Source organism: Bos grunniens, chromosome 15 (genome assembly GCF_055505025.1).
Source record: "Bos grunniens cultivar Pamir isolate PY7600 chromosome 15, Bosgru_T2T1.0, whole genome shotgun sequence".
Lineage (NCBI taxonomy): Eukaryota > Metazoa > Chordata > Mammalia > Artiodactyla > Bovidae > Bos > Bos grunniens.
The window spans coordinates 74,758,091-74,764,484 of record NC_141179.1 but is presented as its reverse complement, the minus strand read 5'-3'; positions in this window follow the sequence as shown (position 1 = coordinate 74,764,484).

Genomic DNA, 6,394 nt, shown 5'->3' with positions numbered 1-6,394 from the left:
GACACCCAGCGCACCGCGCATGCGGGAGCGGCCGGGGCCGCGCCTCCTGCTGGACGGGAGGAGTCAGGGCACCACTCAGGGCTTCTCCCAGGCAGGTGGGTGCGGCTCAGGCTCCCAGGGAAATTCAGAGGACCGGCAGCCTCCTCCACGACGAAAGAAACTGCAAACTGAACAACGGTTCACTTGTAAAAATGTAGAACTGACAGAAATGTAACAGTCTGAGTATAATCAGTATTGAAGGTGCAACATTCCTGAAGAGTAATTTGCTAGTATCCATCAAACGCAAAAAAATTAAAAGGCACTTGCTCCTTGAAGGAAAAGCTATGGCTAAACAGCTTATTGGAGAAGACAATGGCAACCCACTCCGGTACTCTTGCCTGGCAAATTCCATGGACGGAGGAGCCTGGTAGGCTGCAGTCCATGGGGTCTCGAAGGGTCGGACACAACTGAGCGACTTCACTTTCACTTTTCACTTTGATGCATTGGAGAAGGAAATGGCAACCCACTCCAGTGTTCTTGCCTGGAGAATCCCATGGACGGAGAGGCCTGGTAGGCTGCAGTCCATGGGGTCGCACAGAGTCGGACACAACTGAAGCGACTTAGCAGCAGCAGCAGCGGCAGTAAACAGCTTATTAAAAAGCAAAGACATCACTTTGCTAACAAAAGTCTGTCTAGTTAAAGCTATGGTTTTTCCAGTAGTCATGTATGGGTGTGAGAGTTGGACCATAAAGAAAGCTGAGCACCGAAGGATTGATGCTTTCCAATTGTGGTGTTAGAGAAGACTCTTGAGAGTCCCTTGGACTGCAAGGAAATCCAACCAGTCCATCCTAAAGGAAATCAACCCTGAATATTCATTGGGAGGACTGATGCTGAAGCTGAAGCTCCAATACTATGGCCACCTGATGCACAGAGCCAACTCATTAGAAAAGACCCTGATGCTGGGAAAGATTAAAGGCAGGAGGAGAAGGGGATGACAGAGGGCAAGATGGTTGGATGGCATTACCAACTCAGTAGACATGGGTTTTAGCAAGTTCAGGGAGATGGTGAAGCACAGGGAAGCCTGGCATGCTGCAGCCCATGGGGTCGCAAAGAGTTGGACACGACTGAGCAACTGAACTGAACTGAACTCATCAAACATAAAATGCCAGTAACTTTCCCCAACAATCCCTCTGTATGGAGTTTATCCTATGGATACTCTCAACAGACCTTTTCTCAAAAATATTCATTACAGTACTGTGTCTAATAATATCAAAAACCCAAACACAACCAAAATACACTATGGAAAGCTTGTTATTAATCAAAATAAATTATGAGAATGTAATAATGAGAGAATGCATATGTATGTTGGTATAGAAAAATCGCAAACATGTTAATATGAAAACATGGTTTAAAACAGTAGACAAGGGACTTCCTTGGCAGTCCAGTGGTTAAGACTCCCCACTTCCACTTTAGGGGTCATGGTTGGATCCCTGATTGGGGAACTAAGATCCCACATGCCACCCAGTATGGCCGAAACAAAATAAATTAAAAAAATAAAACAGTAGACAACTATGACTCTCTTTATATAATAAAATATACATATATATATATATATTCAGAAACAGAGAACAAAATATATAGATAGGTAGATGCTTAGATTCAGGCATATATATATGTTTTATATATATAAAGGATTTACATACATAAACACACACACACATATATATATATCATTTTTTATGTAAAGAAGCCAAGAAGCAATAAACAGTTTTAGAGGAATTAATTGTGGAGGTGGAAATGAGAGGAGGAAAAACTTTCACTTTAATTTTGTTTCTTTCTGTATTATTTACATGATCTAGCCTTCATGCACAGCAAAACCCCTGTGTAAGACAGTCAGTGGACTCTTAAAAATTCAATCAAAATGCAGAGTGATGTTACTGAGAAGTAAATGAAATGACCCCACTGAGCCTGTGCAGTCTACAGACACTGGCTGCAGAATCCATATCCATCTGGTCCCAGCTGTACCTCAGCACCATCTGGTGGAAGCCATCATTTAGAGCTTAAATATTCATGGGGATAATTCTGAAGCTAGATATACATTGGGGCTTCCAGCAGCAACAGAGATTCCAAGAATATTCCTGTGAGGTAATGCCTGCTTGTCACAGATCCAGAGAGACTGGGACGAGACTATTCTGGAGACAGGAAACCCACGTTCTGCATCCCTACATCTAAGAGAACATTTGCTCTGCTCCCCAAACCCACATCCCCCTTAAAAATGATAAGACATTTAGCACACATACACCACATTTGAGATATGGATAAGTGGAAAGCATGTTCACTTTCTTCTTTTTCTCTTTTTCTGTATATATATATGTTTTAAATTACTTATTCATATTTTCATTAAATGAAGACTTTCTGTGTTAAAGACCAGTGTTAGGCATCACCTTTGAAGAACCTGCCTATCTTAATCACTTTTTATAACCCTAAACAAGCACAGTGCCTGGCACATAGAAAGTGCTAAATAAATACTTTTCGAATGAATTAAAGGGTGCCCAGATGCTGGGAGGAGCTCAATAAAAAGAAAACAAAGACGCAAGTAAGATTCGTCAAAGCAGAGCAGGGAGAGTGACAAAGGAAAATATAAACAAAATGCCACAGAGTTCAAAAGAGAAAGTGATGACATCCAATTGGGTTTGGGGAGCAAAGCAAATGTTCTCTTAGATGTAGGGCTCAGTGGTAAAGAATCTGCCCACCAATGCAGATGTGGGTTTGATCCCTGATCTGGGAAGATTCCCACATGCCACGGAGCGACAGGTCCGTGCACCACAGCTACTGAGCCAGTGCTCTAGAGCCCAGAAGGGGCAACTATTGAAGACTATGCACCCTGGAGCCTGTGCTAGCCAACAAGAGAAGCCACTGCAATGAGAAGCCCAAGCACCACAAGAGAGCAGTCTCCACTTCCTGCACCTACAGCAAGCCCATGCATGCAAGGAAGACCCAGCACAGCCAGAATAAATAAATACATAAATCGTTTTTACAAAAAGAATAAGAAAGAAATACATTTTCAGACAAATACTAATAGGAAGAATTTACCATCAGCAAATCCTTCCTAACAGAGTATCTTAAAAGATGTATTTCAGGAAAAAGAATATTAAAACCAGAAGAAAGAACTGAGATGAAGTAAAGTGAAGTGAAAGCAAATGTGTTAGTCACTCAATCATGTCTGACTCTTTGCGACCCCATGGACTGTAGCCCGTCAGGCTCCTCTGTCCATGGGATTCTCCAGACAAGAATACTGAAGTGGGTTACCATGCCCTTCTCCAGGGGATCTTCCCAACCCAAGGGATCAAACCTGGGTCTCTCACATTGCAGGCAGATTCTTTACCGTCTGAGCCACCAAGATAAAAGAGATGAAATAAAGAAGTAAAGAGATGAAGTAAAGAGGTCATGAAATTGACAAACTCGTGGGTAAATCAAAACAAATAGTCCTTGTATAAAACTATAACAATAACAAATTGGAAATTAAAAACGAGGCATTCACCCCCATGTTCACTGAAGCATTATTCCCACTAGTCGAGATACAGAAACAACCTGTCTATGGACAAAGAATGCATAAAGAAATTGGGGTATATTCATGCAATGAAATAGTATTCAGCCATGAAAAAGAAGTAAATCCTGCCATTTATGACAACATGAATGAACCTCAAGGGCATTTTGCTAAGTGAAAGAAATACAAATATAAATACTATATGATCTTTCTTAGAGGAGTGTGTGAGTCACTCAGTTGTGTCCAACTCTTTGCTACCCTATGGACTGTAGCCCCCCAGGCTCCTCTGTCCATAGGATTCTCCAGGCAAGAACACTGGAGTGGGTTGCCCTTTCCTTCTCCAGGGGGTCTTCCTGACCCAGGGAATCGAACCCGTGTCTCCTGTGTCTCCTGCGTTGGCAGGTGGGTTCTTTGCCACTAGTGCCCCTGGGAAGCCCTGTTATTTTACACGGAATCTTAAAAACAAAACAAACACACAAAAAACTCGGCTTCTAGACACAGCAAAGAGAATGGTGGTTGCCAGAGGTGGGGGTGGGGGGAGGAAGAGATGGGTGAAGGGGTGAAAGGCAAAATGAAAAAAATGGAAAGAATTTTGCAGCAAATACCCTTATACCCACCACCTATATTACGCCATTTCTATTTTACAGTGCTTGTCACATGTCTATTTCCTGATCCATCATTTTTCTGTTGCATTTCAAAATAAGTTGCAGGTATCAGCAGTTACATCTGAATATTTTATTTAAAGTATATAATGAACTAGAGATCAGTATTTTGCAGTTCTTATTTCTTATGAGATAAAATTTATGTACAATAACATGCACATATTTTGTACTTTTTCTTTAAATTAGGGAATAACAAGAGCTTTGGCAGATGAAGGGGGAAAAGTAATGGCAGAAGAAAGGAGAAAAATTAATGATTTTTCCTTCATACAGAAATTATACTTGCCATATAAACATCTAAAAAAAAGAAATTAAGTTAGGAAACAAGTATGCAACGGAAAGAATGAACAAAAGTAATAATTCCTCATGAAAAACTCATAAACTAGTAAAACGGATTTTCAAAAACCATTATAAGACTGTTTGTGATAAAAATAAATGTAGAACAGAAGTCACCAATATCAGGAGTAGAAGGGGGGATATTACTATATAGACAAAAAAGAAAAGAATGTACTACTGACACATACAAACGTATAGACCTCAAAACATCAAGCTGAGTGATACAACCCAGACACAAAAGTGAACAACTATAGAATTCCTTTGACCTGGAAACCTTAAGCATGGAGGTAGAAATCAGAATAGCATTAGCCTGTAGGGGACTGGCAGTCCAGGAGGTCACAAAGAATCGAACATGACTTAGTGACTGAACAACAGCAGCAGGGGACTGAGAGACTTCAGTAAGAGCTTAAAGGAACCTTATGCAGTGATGGAAGTGTTTCACATCATGATGGGGCGATTGGTTACACAGATGTACATATTTTTTAAGGCCATTGGGTCTTACAATGAATATCTGTCCAGTTCACTGTAGGTAAACTTTACCACAGGTTTTAAAAATTAATAGAATGCAATGTTTAAGCTGAAGCTCCAAAGACATCTGAGAGCAGTACTAGACCTAGATGGTATTTTTAACTCTCCTAGGGGTTTCCCTAAGTAGAATTTTTAAGTTTTGTTTTGTTTTGTTTACTGTGTACAACTTTCATATGGTTTTAAAAACAAAAAGCATTAAAGACAAACCCAGGAAAACCAAACCAAGTGAAAGAAAAAAAGCTTCTCACTGTTTTTTTTTCCCATCCTCCCAATTCCCCTACCCTATAGGCAATTACCAGTCTTAGTTTCTTTTGAATTCTTTTTCAGACTCTCTAAGCAAAAACGAAGGCCCTACATTTTGACTTAGGGTGGTGGAGTCTGAGAAAACATGATGTCAAACCTTAAATATCCTGATGAGAGTCATGTAGGCTTAGAAATGTTGTTAGAAATGTTCACATCAGAACTGGAAATTCTGTTTGACCTGGCCTTCATCCAAACTGGGGTTGTCATGACTTTTCAAAACACAGTTTCCAGGGGTAAAGAACCTGCCTGCCAATGCAGGAGATGTAAGAGACTCAAGTTCCATCCCTGGGTTGGGAAGATCCCCTGGAGGATGAAATGGCAGCCCACTTCAGTATTCCTGCCTGGAGAATCCCATGGACAGAGGAGCCAGATGGGCTACAGTCTATAGGAAGGATCACAGAGTCAGACACAACTGAAGCACCTTAGCACACACACAACCTGACTTGGAATCCTGGTTCTGCTGTTTTTGTCCGTATGTGACTTTGGGAACATCATTTCATCTATTTAGGGCTCGGTTTCCTCATCTCCAGCTTCCCTGGTGGCTCAGATGGTAAAGAGTGCCTGTAATGCAGGAGACCTGGGTTTGATCCCTGGGTCAGGAAGATCCCCTGGAGAAGGAAATGGCAACCCACTCCAGTTGCCTGGGAAAATCCCATGGACAGAGGAGCCTTGCAGGCTATAGTCCATGGGATTGCAAAGAGTCAGACACAACTGAGCGACTTCACTTTCCTCATCTCTAAAATGGGGGGTGATAATGCCAGCTTACCAGTGTGGTTAGAGTTAGGAATGCTGCCTGTAAATCACCCCACGTGGTATCCCAGGCATACAAGGCATTCACAAAAAGACAGGGCAGAGGAATCGATCAGTGAAAGGCAGAAAGAGGAAAAATCCTAACCCACAGAGCACGGTTTATAGAAAGTAAACGCTGATTTCACCAACATGCTCTTTACAGAGGAACAAGGAAAGACACAGCTTTTCCAAACAGGAGCGCCAGCACCAGAGAAGGGGCCTGAAGCATACAGCTTTAAGGCCAGTTCAGAAA